Source organism: Temnothorax nylanderi, unplaced genomic scaffold, assembly GCF_030848795.1.
Source record: "Temnothorax nylanderi isolate EJ_2023f unplaced genomic scaffold, tnyl_v1.0 TNYL_tig0149_pilon, whole genome shotgun sequence".
Lineage (NCBI taxonomy): Eukaryota > Metazoa > Arthropoda > Insecta > Hymenoptera > Formicidae > Temnothorax > Temnothorax nylanderi.
The window spans coordinates 326,834-341,188 of record NW_027249211.1 but is presented as its reverse complement, the minus strand read 5'-3'; the positions used below and the strand labels follow the sequence as shown (position 1 = coordinate 341,188).

At 33.1% G+C, this 14,355-nt stretch overlaps 1 long non-coding RNA gene across 2 annotated transcripts in view; it reads right to left on the bottom strand.

The window, feature by feature from the left end:
- Nucleotides 1-1,368: 1,368 nt before the first annotated feature.
- Nucleotides 1,369-14,355, bottom strand: part of LOC139777463 (uncharacterized) — a 115,155-nt gene continuing 102,168 nt past the window's right edge. The window contains exon 3 of one of the 2 annotated variants that reach the window (XR_011719363.1): nucleotides 1,369-2,431. This is a non-coding gene — a long non-coding RNA (uncharacterized lncRNA). Of the gene's footprint in view, nucleotides 2,432-4,518; nucleotides 4,764-14,355 lie in introns of those variants that run through there. The other variant, XR_011719364.1, reaches the window with a different exon arrangement.

Sequence of the window (14,355 nt, the reverse complement as noted above, 5' to 3'; positions counted from 1 at the left end):
AATGAAAGCTCATTTTCATTTAGTACATAAAGCTACTAACACGCAATGCTTCAATGAATTGGCATTTATTTGTCACAAATAAATTGTTCTCAAATTACGTAGAAGATCAGTATAGGTTCTATTTAATTAATATTACACTATAATTGCAGTGACGATTAGTCTCTCTTTAAATTAATAGAAAAATATAAATATATATCTGATTGTGAGCTGTGCAAATTTCACAATAAAGAAAAAAGCGACATACAAAATTGATACGAAAACGCCAAGTTGCATAGTTCGGAACTATGATTTTTACATGCATAATATATGATATGTACATATGTAACAGTATATTTTACTCTCAGTATCGTAATAAATGTAAATTGCTTGCACAATTATTTAACAATAAATTCTAAACTTTGCGTATGCGAGATATCAATCTAATTGTTTGTCTAATTTTGATTTTATGAGAATTTTTTAATTAGTTTTAAATTAGTTTTTACTTTTTCTAAAGAGAGAGCATATATGACTTTAGAACAAATATACCCAGGCTTTTTTGCCATACCATGCGCCTTCGCGATGCCATATATTTTTTACATATCGCTGTAACATTTAAAATCTTCAGAAATGAATTTTTTAAGTTAAACAAAATGATTTAATTTTTTATTATATTTTATTTTATTTAAATCCATAGCGATCAAAAATTAAACAAATTAAACAAAAAAAAAGAATCTAAAAACTTGAAAATATTACTACAAATATTATTTATTTTACCTCTATTAGCAACATCAGAATTTCAAAAGAACATGCATACACATCATATATATGCCAGTGTCTCTGATAAAGTTAATGCAAGTCCCATAAACATAAACCTTCTTGACTTTCTTGAGAGGGATTTTAATGGAATCGCACGCACATAACACAATCAAAATCCAATAATTTGAGCTTGATTTGCAGCTTGTCAATACTTCTGTTTTCAATTAATTGGCCGATTGCGTTCAACAGCTTCTAACACGATAATTTTCCATGCAGAAATTTATCAGTCGGAACAATCAATAAAATAAATCCGTCGTACATGGATTATAACAAAGATATGCATTATTCGCAGAATGTATGGAAGTATCCAATATTGATATGTATTTTCTACGATAAAAACATACAATCGAAACACTATTCCAACAGTAATAACAGTGTATTCAGTAAAAATTCTACAAATACTCTTTAAGCATTCTCGACTCTTGATAATTCCAGTACTATTTTTGTAATATAGGAACCAGAATTAAGTTGAAATGTTTTCTTTCCTTTTCTAGAAGGGATACTTATGTGTTTTATTAAATAATTAAATTAATATCTACATGTCGCATAATGAATTAATAATCATTTGTAAATCCAGTTATTTCACAATTAAACAAACATATAATTTTAGCAGATACTTACAAAATTTTACTCCAATAGTATAGGGTTAATTCGCAATTTAAACAAATTTGTAATAATGTATATGCTCACATATTCGCTGTTGAATTGTACAAACCGTTCTAATCATGGAACATAAAAATGTTAACTCCTCGTTACTCCATTAATTTAATCATGTCACGGAATTATGACGAAGAAGGCCTCTCCTAATTTCCTGCTTTATCGAATTGAAGTAAAGTTTTGAATTGACAATGAAGCGATTTAATGACTACTCCACGATGCAGTTTTATTGAACTGTCTTACGGCTTACGGCTTTGTTTACAATCTTTCCCGCTATCAGTTGAAAGATATAAACGATAACTGCCATTTGAGATGTCTGAAAGTTTTGTTTCAGTGCTTCGAGTTCTCGTTACGGCCTGTCGATAAAAATCGCAGCGGACTCGTTAGTTTGTTGGCCCAAGCGGGCGCGTTCCGGCCTGTCTTCGTTTCTTTCAGAACTTTTTAATATCATTAGGTTTTGCGAAATACAGTTAAGGATCTTTAAGGCGCTTTTCTTGTAAAAGAGCGCGCGCGGTGGGATTTTTAAGTTTGCCCGTCATTTAACAGACACCGGAAGATTCGCAACGGCACGGCAAAAGCGGTGCAGTAAAAATAAATTGGCGGAAACGAGTGCTTCTAGACGGGCGGCATTAGTTTACGTCGGTCAGCGTACACTACTGGAAACCTTGCAACTTCAGTTAAATGTTCTAAAATTGTTCGTTAATGTCCATTACGATATGTGTCCGTGTTGATCTATGATCTCGATATTACGGGCCAGCACGCGAAAATATTTGATTTCGATATTTGGCGCAACAACATAGATCGATCAACACATAACGTGACGAATGTGTATCCCATAGAAGCGAATGACTTGCCGCTTATGATGCTCCATTAAAAGGGGACAGTTACCGCCGCGAATATATATATGATGTATAGTATCCCTGCATCGTTCCACATTTATTATCGCAACTTGCTTCAGGATGTCGTTACCAGTTCTTGCCTGAAATAAAAATTTGCTATTTGAGAATGCACAACAGTATAGATTTGTTCGCACAATTTTTGGTAACGGGTAAAGAGTTAAATATATTAAATATATTAAACAGTTAAATATATGTTAAAATATAAGCTGAATATGTCGATTTGCTCATACATTTTATCTGCAAAGCTAAACAGTTTATAATTTCTTCCTTAAAAAATGTTAAGAGATGCAGATTTCCTGCATTTTAAATAAATAAGGGAATTCAACCATTCAATGAATAATAAAAATAAATAATAACACTGCTATTAAGTACCTAACAAGGAAAAAGTAGACTTTGAGAGTCAAACGCGGTTAGCTGTGCGTTAACGTTATGTATCATTTAATTTAACAATTCGATACAAAGTTAGAAATTGTACATTTCGGCTCCACTTTAAGCCATCTTCAACAATGGTGATAAATAAATTAAATAATTTCACGCTCTCCGACGAACATTAGGTGAGTATCTCAAGATTAAATGGACAAAGAAAATATAACACGAGGAAATACTAGTAAAATTTTGCTAATGTTCATAGTCTGCAAAATAATAAGACAAGAGGCCTAAGCGACAAAGAGAAGTGAAGTTCACTTCTCTTTGTCGCTTAGACCCAACTTTTATTTCTGGTCTTATCATTTTGCAGACTACGAACATTAACAAAATTTTACTAGTACTCTTCCTCGACAAAATTATACTGCCTTTGTCCATTTTATCTTGATATGCTCACTTAATGCTCGTTGGAGAACGTGAGTTTGTTCAAACATACACCACCCGTAAGAATTTTATATATTAGTATAGACTATCATCAAAGATAGCTCAGTAGAGCTGAAATCTGCGATTCATAATTTTGTATTGAATTATTAAATTAAATGTTACATAACGTTAACTCACGTATAGCTAATCGCGTTTGACTCTCAAAGCCCACTTTTTCCTTGTTACTTGTTAATTTCAATATCCAGAGTCTTTAGTTAATTATTTATTTATTTGAAAACTACTATTTTTTATTCAATTTTATAAGTGGAGCTTATTTTTTTAGAATGTGTTAAAAATATATTTAAAATTGACAAAACTATAGGATTTACGCCTAATAAAAAAAACACATTTATAAAAAAAATTTACTTTATCGAACGGAAAATCCATATATCCATAGATGAATATTATGTGAAAAATCTAAAATATTCTATATGCATTCTATATAGTTCAATCAATTCGTGGCTATTGCACACAATTTATACGTTCCATAATGGAAAAGCTTATAAGCTCTTTAATTTCCAAGTTATATTACATATTATTCAGTAAAATAGAATGCCGTGAAAAAGATCGGATTAAAAATGTTTCTATTTTAAGATTGCTATTAAGCTTCTCATGTGGTTATAAATTCATTAAATATTTAACTCCAAATTGCAATCTAATGTTATATGGATTTACTGATTTTTCTTTAAAATTATTAGTAATTATACATTAATTTTTATTCACACACAATATTGTAAGGTAAATAAAATAAAACTAATAATGGAAGCATCTTCCAAGAATAAGATACTGTAATTTTTTTCTGTAAATTATATACCGCAACTTGCGTTAATTAAGAATTTTTCAGGACAATTTCAATAGTTCGGTATATATTGTACATTAATTTTTATTCACACACAATATTGTAAGGTAAATAAAGTAGAACTAACAATTGAAGCGTCTTCCAAGAAGATGCTGCAATTTTTTTCTGTGAATTATATGTATACCGTAACTTGCGATAATATGTACACCAAACTATTGAAATTGTCTTGAAAAAATCCTTAGAGAAACAAAAATTGTTGAAGTCTGTATTGCCTTCATGCCATTACTGCAGGATTAGTAGCAGTAGCGGTTAAGAAAGAGTTAAACTTCTGTGTCGCTCCTCGCTATTAGCCCGCACAAAGGAGACATTTGCGAATTGGCAATCGGAGAACGTGTCGAGCGTTTAAATGGCGACGCTTGCCGCCGTCACGGAGAGAGCTCTTCGTCGGTTACTCACAAGATTGCAGCGAACTAAACGGACAGCGGAGTAGCGTTAGCCATTGTTCGCGGGTGCGCCGTCGCCGTCATCGTCGTTGTAGACGATGATCAAAGCGCATTACTCGCGCGTCGCTCGTAACCAATGGAATCTGTCCGACGCCGACGCTCGCCGACAATTTCGACCAGAACTCAACCGGCAAGCCGATTTCATGGCAATCCGCACGCCGATATCCCGTCCAGATCGGCAAAATCGAGGAAGTGATCGATTCCGGAAGTAGCACGATCGCCCTCTCCGATTCATGTTTGTGCTCGATCTTAATCGTTCAGTTTCTGAAATAGTACTTCTGTACATACAAATTTTCACACAGAACTTATATAAACGTAGACACATATACATCGATTCTTCATAGTTCACAGTAGATTTGTTATAAAGTGTTTCGTATATTATCGGCCTATTTATTTATATCGCATTATTCCGATAACCATTACAAATCTATTCTTCGGGTTACTATCGTGAGAACTCGATTATTTTCGGAATATAAGATGTCGTTATTGATGATCTGTCAGTTCTGATCGATCCTTGGAAGCTCCTTAAAACCTTCTCGCTTCTCACTTTCGCTCTCGACATCAATACGAGACGTTACCCGCAATCAAGTCAAATAAATCTGCCTAATCAAATTATAAGTACGCAATGGTTCACGTTGCATGCTTTCCAAGAATCCGCGGCTCAATTATAAGAAATCAGTGGTACGTGTCTTATTTGCATTGCTTATGAAATTCCCAAGATACACGCAAAACACGCAACACAAGAGTTTTATTATTTGGCATATCCAACTTGTCCACATGTCTCAACTTGTCCATAAACACATATCCAATTTAAGACTTATAAATAAAACCCGACTGTTCCTCTCTAAATTATTTTCTGTAATATGTACGCATCATGCATCGGTAACTTTATTTTATTAAAACTCATTGTCTTATTTTCGAGAGCGTGCATAAATTCTAGCTGTATTAATAGTACTACAATTTTCATTCTACATAAATGATGATTTGAATTAAGATGTGATTATCGAACATTTGTAATAGATACTTATAAACTCGTTAAGCTAGTAGATTAGTCGATAACAGCCTCCGAATATGAGTCCCGAGAGAGGTACAGGATTAAGCAGTTCTAAATGCAATAATATACGTATCCACGCTACATATTGTACTGTTAACGAAAATTAACAGAGATAGTTAGAGAAAAAAAGAGAAAAAAAATAATGATATGAACATGTCGATAGAGTATGTAATTGGTATTACTTGTATATTATATTCAACAATATAACAGTTAATTTCTCTATTTTATACTTTTACAATACAATACATGAAAATCTGCATTTAATAAATGGTTTTACTGCCGTTAAAATATTTCAATAAAAGTCATCAATATAATAAATTAAAAGTTAATATGTTCAATCGTGTAAAATGACGTAATTTAAAACACATAAAAAAATATGTAAGAAAAATTTCAGCTAAAATAACACACTTGGATTTGCAGTGTGCAGAGAGATAATACAGACACATATTGATAGTAACATTATATTTTATATATGCATATATCATTATTAATAAAATATATCTCGTATCTTTTAGTTTGCACAATAATTTAATGATAATGCTTTTTTAACATTTAAATTTGTTATTTAATGTAAATTTAATGTAAATTAATGTTTACGTATAATTTGATATTACGTGTAATCTCGTGTACAAATTCTTCGAATTTATTAACTCTGATAATGTGTTTTTATCAATCGGCACAAATTAATATGCACAGTGATATAGCAATGCTTTATTCCCCATTAAGTTGCTTCGAAAATTTACCCGTATATTTTAATCACGTATTATGCAAAACTGCGAGGATGCATATAGTTATCCGTTGAATTTGCGCTCGTTAATACGCTCCGCGCAAAATGCTGCCAGTAGTAACGTCCATTTTACGTGCAATTCATTCTGTTATAATAGAGTATCGATCCGCATCGACGCGAATAAAACCGATATCTAATTTTTTTCAGTGTGCGAATTTGCATTCTTCCCGCGGGAAATGCATGATCAATGTTAAATTATTTTTCGATCTTGCCAAAGAAAAAAATTACAGTAATTTTATAATTATTCAAATAAAATGGAAACTTTCTCGAATTTATTAAGAGAAATTGTTTGAAAATTGTTGAAATATTTGATAGGAATGAAAACATTTAATACATATGCTTTAATTCATATAATTCGTGTCTGCTACTCACATCCACACTGAGAAAAAAAAGCTGTTGCTTCAATTACAGTGCTATCACGGGGTGCCAAAAACATAAGTAGTTTATTTAATTGTATTATTATTAGACCCAAATATCCGGATTATTAAACCAATAATTTAATTATTGGTTTAACTTTACTAAAACTATCTCTAAAAGGCTGAAAAATACCTACTTAAACCAATAATTAAATTATTGGTTTAATAATCCGGATATTTGGGTCTAATAATAATACAATTAAATAAACTACTTGTGTTTTTGGTACCCCGTGATAGCACTGTAATTGAAGCAACAGCTTTTTTTCTCAGTGCAGAATACGTATTCATTGGTTATTCAAAATGTACGTATCTCTAGCGCTGACAAATGGAGATAATGCAAATGCGATGCGATACCGATTCAAATCTATCATTAAATGTCTATAAAGTATACACGATGCTTTTATAGTAACTGAAATATTCAGTCAGCGACATTATATTCTTGCGCGAAAAAAAAGCCGTTTCGAATGCATTTTACGGGGTTTCGTGGTGCGGAAGCAGGAAACTTTTTTCAGAACGAAAGAATTGTGCCCGCCGCTGTATGCCGGTTGTAATTTACAAGTTGCTTTAGTCGATTTACCGTTCCGGCTAATTGGCAACGTAATTACCTCAAAGCGTTGCACCAACGAGGCCGCGTCGTGCACGGATATACACACAAGTATTCGACATCGCGCTGCTGCTTTGTACTCTAATTAACGGATGCAACAACTCGCGCCGAAATAAATTCGCCTTTGTGTTTTGCAAGTCATTATTTATATATCATGGATCCACGGCGCCATTTCAACCTCTTTTCGGCTGCATTAAACTCTCTGTTGGCACAACGCGCGTGTCGTGGCGTCGCGGGGCTAATAAAAGTCGATCCTTATTGTTAGTACATTTGTTTTTGACAAGATATAAACTTTATCAAAAAGTGCTCTTTGTGTAACTCGATATATTTTCATAATAAAATGTTATACGTGCCGTATAATATTAAAAACGGTAAAGTTATAACTGCATAGAATTCTATTCTGAATTCTGATGCAAATTACAGATCGTGCAAAGTGAGTTTAAGATCTAAAAAATGTTGGAGTTTATCGCGCTCTTCTTCTTCTTCGCTATGCAGATTATTACGTCATAAACAATACACGAAATATACATGTGCATGTAAAGTGGCGGAAGGAGGGGACAATTTCCCGTAATGAATTTTCTCGGCGAGAAAAGAGCGAGAAATTTACTCTCAACGGCCCATTTTAGGATTAAAGCTGGCTCAGCGGCGACCAATTTTCCGCGCGATAATGCGCGTACGCCGCGCGCTCGCGTACACCGAGATTTGCGTCCAAAATTTTTCCGGCCACGGCCTTTAGCGGCGCTGCCGCGCCGTCACTCGGTATTCATCTGGCACACGTAACGTAAATTTCACGTAGTGTCGTCGTCGGCTATCTACGTGCGCGACGCAACTGACGTACATTATCGGCAAATTATGCGGCCGCGCTCGCATGCATTCATGCCTCCCTCTTTTGCCAGAGAAATATACAATATGAGAGACCGGGTCACCCGCGCGAAGCATCGGTCCCTCCTGCGTCCGTCCCTTTATGAAAACTCCCAAATATTTGTGAGTAGACACGCACGGACTTCGTGAGTGACTTTTTCCCCGGGCGGCGGATGTACGCACACGCAAGAACGTGCGAAATTGCCGGTCGAAAGCCGGCCAGCAGCAATTCCAGAAGTCTTCGCGCGCGAAATATTGCACGGGAAAGCTATATCCGGCGATCCTGATGTTGCGGAATGAAACTTTGCGCGCGCCTTTAGGAAACTACGAACAAGTATAAGGTGTTCTGAAAACAACGGTACAGATTACAGCGACAGATAAAGGCTAAACTAAGAAACATGTAATGGCAAAGGGTTTTGGCGAATTGAGCTAAGAATACCGGATAGATAACTTTTCTCGATTGAATGTTTTTACTTTTCTTTTTGGAAGACTTTAGTGATATAATTCTAATTATGAAATTATTTTATGTTAAGAGATTAAAAAGTCACACTCAAAAACTATTGAATAATGGTCTTAACCAATCAACGATCGATTTTTAATAATTTGCGCTTTAAACGATAATCATAAAGGAAATTTTAACATAAGAATACGTATGATTTTGGAAGCACTCAGTATACAACGGTGTATTCACGAGGTAATGTGTAGTGGTATACGAAGAGTCGCGGTAATGCAAACCCGCTTGAAATCCGCGGAAAAGGAGGAAAGAGAATGGGCGGCGGTAATGAATGAATGGCTAAAAAGGTTAATTTACAATCCGGGATTGAATGCATTAACGTTGCCGTAGGTAAGTACTTATACGGCGAGTTATGGGGAGAAACTAAATGAAAATTGGAGCTGCATGCTTTATGCACCTTTCTCTAAAGTTACGCTTTCCTAAATATATACAGGATGTCCCAGGTTACAGGTCAATAAAACTTCAGGGTCTTATAGGAAATTGAATTTGGAGCAAAAAAGTTTCTACAAACATAGATCCGGAAATGCTTCGTTAAAAATTTATAGCTAATAAAAATCACATTTTTTAAACCATTTTTAAAAGTAACTTTAAAACCCTTTACTTATTCGAAAAAAGTAACGAAATAAATCTGATAGATAATTAATTTATAACAACCTAAATTACATCAATTTTATTTACTTCTGATAAAGCGTTCAAGAGAAATAAGCTTAAAACAATGAAAGAAACAGAAACTTTAAATTGCGTAGATGCCAAAAATGCATTAATGAACAGGGGCATTTTGAGTGTATCTGATAATTTGGTTAAAAATTATTTTTCTTTTACTTTTAATAAAATTGTTGTCCTTCTGAATGGTCTTATTAATGTAATCTTTGTATTATCCCTTTTTTTTAAGTCAATTTTTTAACAAAGCGCTTCCACTGTTTCCAGATCTAAGTTTATAGGATCTTTTTTGTTCCAAATTCAATTTCCTCTAAGACCCTGAAGTTGCTACTTTTTTCGTTGTTTTGAGCTTATTTTCTTTTGAACGCCTTATCAGAATTAAATAAAATTGGTGTAAATTATAGTTTGTTTTTTAATTAATAATCAGATTTATTTTATTTTTTTTTTAATAAATAAAAGTTTTTCAAATTATTTTTAAAAATTATCAAAAAACGTGATTTTTCGAAGTTTATTAGCTATAACTTTTTAATGAAGCGTTTTCGGACCTATGTTTGTAGAAACGTTTTTTGCTCCAAATTCAATTTCCTATAAAAGACCCTGAAGTTTTATTGCCCTGACCTGGAACACCCTGTATATATGTACATGTATATATACAATATATACATATATAAATATAAATATATGTAGCGTGGCTAGCGAGAATACCGACAAGTTTAAGACTGAACGAACGAAAATTCTGCGCGATCCCTAAATTCCACAAAGAGAATATCGAAGCAGAGAACAGTCAAGTGTAAGATGCGAAATATCTGGAAAATCAGACAAAATGTGTTGCTTACTTGCTTACTATATAGCATGTGGAAAACTGCTTTCGAAAATGCAGGCTCTCCCGGTTCGGCCTCAAGTTTTAATGACAAATTCTTCGATGACTTTGATGAATTAAACGTCTTTCTAAGTAAATATCTAACTGCAACTCCGATAGCATGATAAATCAACTGGAAATCAATTTAAATAAAAGAACAAAACTTCGTTGCCTATTTACACCTAACTGCGAGTTTAATTCGCAAAGAGACTACGAATTGGTTTATGATCAAAAGCTAAGTCAAGGGAAGATGCCTTAGTTAAGAAATATTATAGAACTATGAACAACCAATAATCACAAGCTTCGGAATTTTTGCAAGATGACAATTAAGCTTTCACATAGCAGTGCTGAAAATAGCTACCCTAAAAAGTTATCATTTAAATGTTGTAATTAAGATATATCTATATTTATTCCTACAAAACTCGTATCTTACCCCTGTACCTGAATAAGATGCCTGTAATGGGGAAAGATGCAAGTACTGTGAGGAATATGCAACATTCAACAAATGAAGCATAATACGTATACAAAAACACTGATTTATTTTTAACAACAAACTATTTAACTATTAACAATTGGTAAATACAATTTTCTTGGATATTTTTCGAAATTATGAATAAATAAATTTCAATATTGGCATCAGATAGAAGATTTTAACATAAAGAAGAATACAATATTCCGCTTGGTTTGAAGAGATCTTCTCAAGTTCTTCGGATTTAACACGATAAAACTGGAGAAGAGCTTGCACGCATCGCTCGTTGTATGAACAATCTCACGTTAATGACCAGAAAGCATTACCATTTATCAAATAATGAACGAAATATTAATAAAGTGACATCTTCTGACCTACTGACACATCTTCCCTCGACTTACTCTATTAATATTTAAATATTTCTTGTTCAATTAAAATACTTTAATAACTTCATACAAATTGCTTAGTTCGTGGAAGAAGAGAAAATGGAAAAAGTTTAAATTTATTGCGTTTCGTGATTTAGCTTACGCCTCATGAAAATTGATACGAGTTCGCTACGTTAAGATCTTAAAAAATTGGCTTACCCCACTCGCGAGATAAATAGCTTATATGAGTGTTCTTTATAAAAAGATACGGCTGTATATAAACTCGCTTCTCGGAGGATGCATCGGGCCCCGACACTCGGGACGCCACAACCGCTCCGATGCAGAAAACACATCCATAGATCTTAATAAGCATCACGTTTATTTTCATCGTCGGCCGCCCGTATTATGGCTGATCAGAACGCCGAGCTTAAGATCCAAGAAAAAGGAGTCGCGAAAATATAATGTGGGCGAAAGTGCCAACGCGCGCGGAAACCGGGGGGGGGGATGTGTTTTAACTCGAAACGTATTACCTTTACGTGTCCTCGCTACTTGACGCGTTTTGTATGCATAATACAGGGACGAGTTCTGCATGATAAGATCTAGCACGCGAGTTTGTTTCGCATCCCATTTTCATTGGTTACAACATGGCTTCTCTATTCACAGTAATCTTATCGAAACTTCTGCAGATTGCAAAATGCATCTATATTTTGTGGAACGCGCCTTTTGTAATTCCAATAATAACGTAGGTAATTGTAGGTATTTCAAATCATCTTTGTTTTCAAAAATTGACATTATTCAATTGTGTAATTATTCGATGAATTATTATTTTTGAAGAAAAAAGAATTTTTCGATTCATTAGACTATATTTACTTTATATATTTTTTATTCGCATTTAATTATATGTACTGCAATATTCTCCTAAAAATTCATAAATTTATTGTATTTTACATGTATTGCATTTTACATATTTATTTTATATTTAAATTAATTAATTAAAATTATTTTGTATTTTATTAATATTTTTATATATTTTATATTTGCTCATTTTTTTTTATTACACATAGATATATAATGCATAATCGATTAATTCGATATTTCTTTGTGCACTTATCACAATACTGATTACGTATAGGTATGCTACGTTTATTACGGATACGAACAGTGTTATTATGATGTATCGCACCATTTCCCGAATGTATGAATTTCTATATTGAAACTTGAGAAAGCACGTACCACAGTGTGACATAACTCGACTAAGTGCTCTTTACGATCTAGCGTTCTAACATTGATTATGGTATCTTGCAATGGAAATAACGATTCGCAGTCTCAGTTCGCTTTTACGAGTTTGTGTTGATACGTTGCCGTGAATCTCACCTCTGTAGTGCCGTGGAACATATAAAATCGGCTTTCGCCGCGTGAATTATCGATCAATCCGTGAGGTTCACGATACCCTGATAAATAATCGACTGAAATACCCACTCTGGCAATAAGGTAACGATAAGTGACAAGCGAATCTGTGAAGGAAGTACTATTACAACCCCATTTTCGTACCAGACTTTCATTTCTAGTAATGGTCTATTAATAATCAATTCAATCAATTATTTCACGATAATCAAAATTTATCATCACAATAAACGATTTTTAAAATTGAAATTTAATATTATATCAAATACGTTTTACTAAAGACAAGGAGAATTATAACGAATAAAGCAAAAAAGATATCACGAAATATTAAGAAAACCGTTGTTCTTTAGAGATATCTCATTAAAAAATCGTTATTTAATTCATCTCAATATATTCATTATTTAAACCAAAAAAATGGAACGTGCTTCTGCTCCAAAAAAATCACAAATTATTACTTATTTCAGCATTTATTGTATATTATTCTATAGAAAATTGTTAATAATAGAAATCCCTAAATATTCAGCGTTTCTCCATTTCTCTTTACGTTATATTATACTTAAAAGAAAACATATTACGCACATAAAGTTGATGGTCTTACAAGAATAGTAGTAAATATTTTTATCATTATTTAATATTACACTGCATAATTCTTTATATATATTATATAAAGCATATAAAGAATTATTATTTTATACTATATTATTTTAGATAAATAAAATAACAATTATTTTTTTAATATCGTTAAAAAGAAATATATTCTCTACCGAAATTATTTGAGTATTAGTAGAATATATATGATTCCTCGCCCAGGAAAGCGAAGTTTCTTCCAGTTTGAAACAAGATTAACAATACAGCAACATCATCGAATTTCCAAAGGTAAACGTCCAATACGTTTTTTGGCAAAATTTACTTCGATCTAAGATGCACGAGCATCCTTAAAAACGATGCCATCGTGTTGGACGACGCATTAAAGCCATGTCACCATGCCTGAGAATGAATGAGCAGAAATGCAGCAATAGCAGGCGTTCATTGATATTCGTTGGCTGTCGCTATCCACCGCGCATAAAAGGAAGCGAGGATAAACGCTTTAAAACAGCGGCACTCGTTGGATCAGCGCAGATCAGAAAATCGATAATACGTTTCATACGATAGCATTTCTTAGATTAGCGATCTTTATGATACTCCATCGGAAGAACGGATGCATCAAACTCTTATACACTCTATATCTACTCTGCATTTATGGTATCCTATTCCTAAGCAAATAGAGTTAGTAAATCTTAACTAAGATCTGCCTTTATTTTTTATTTGTTTATGAATAGTAGTTGCAAAAAATAATAATAAGTAAAACAGGATCAATGTGATATACAATCAATTAGAGAAAATGCAATTTACGGTTCGAGCTGATCCTTGATAGTCTAATAATAATATTTCTATGTGAATTTTGTATACTTTCTTCTAAATTTAGTAAACTGCGTCCCAATATTTGGTTGGTCTTATAAATACAGCTCGTTGGAATAGTAAATCCACATATTTAAATCGATAATTAATTTGACTTTTTGGTGCTAATAAGCATCCTTATTAAATTACGATATAGAATTTATTGCGAGAAATATTACCCCAGCCACAGGATTCGAACCCTCCCTACATTCCGTGACAGGCATCTTTACCAATTCGACCACTGAGGAATGTGGTGATATTTATCACGTAACCGGTTAATAATAGAAAGAACCTCTTTTTCAGGCGACGTATATAAACAATAATAAGGATGAAACAGAATATAATATACAATATAGGCTATCAAGAACCAGTCCGGGCAGTAAGTGGCATTTTCTCTCATTTATTGTGAAAAATAGTTGCAAAAAG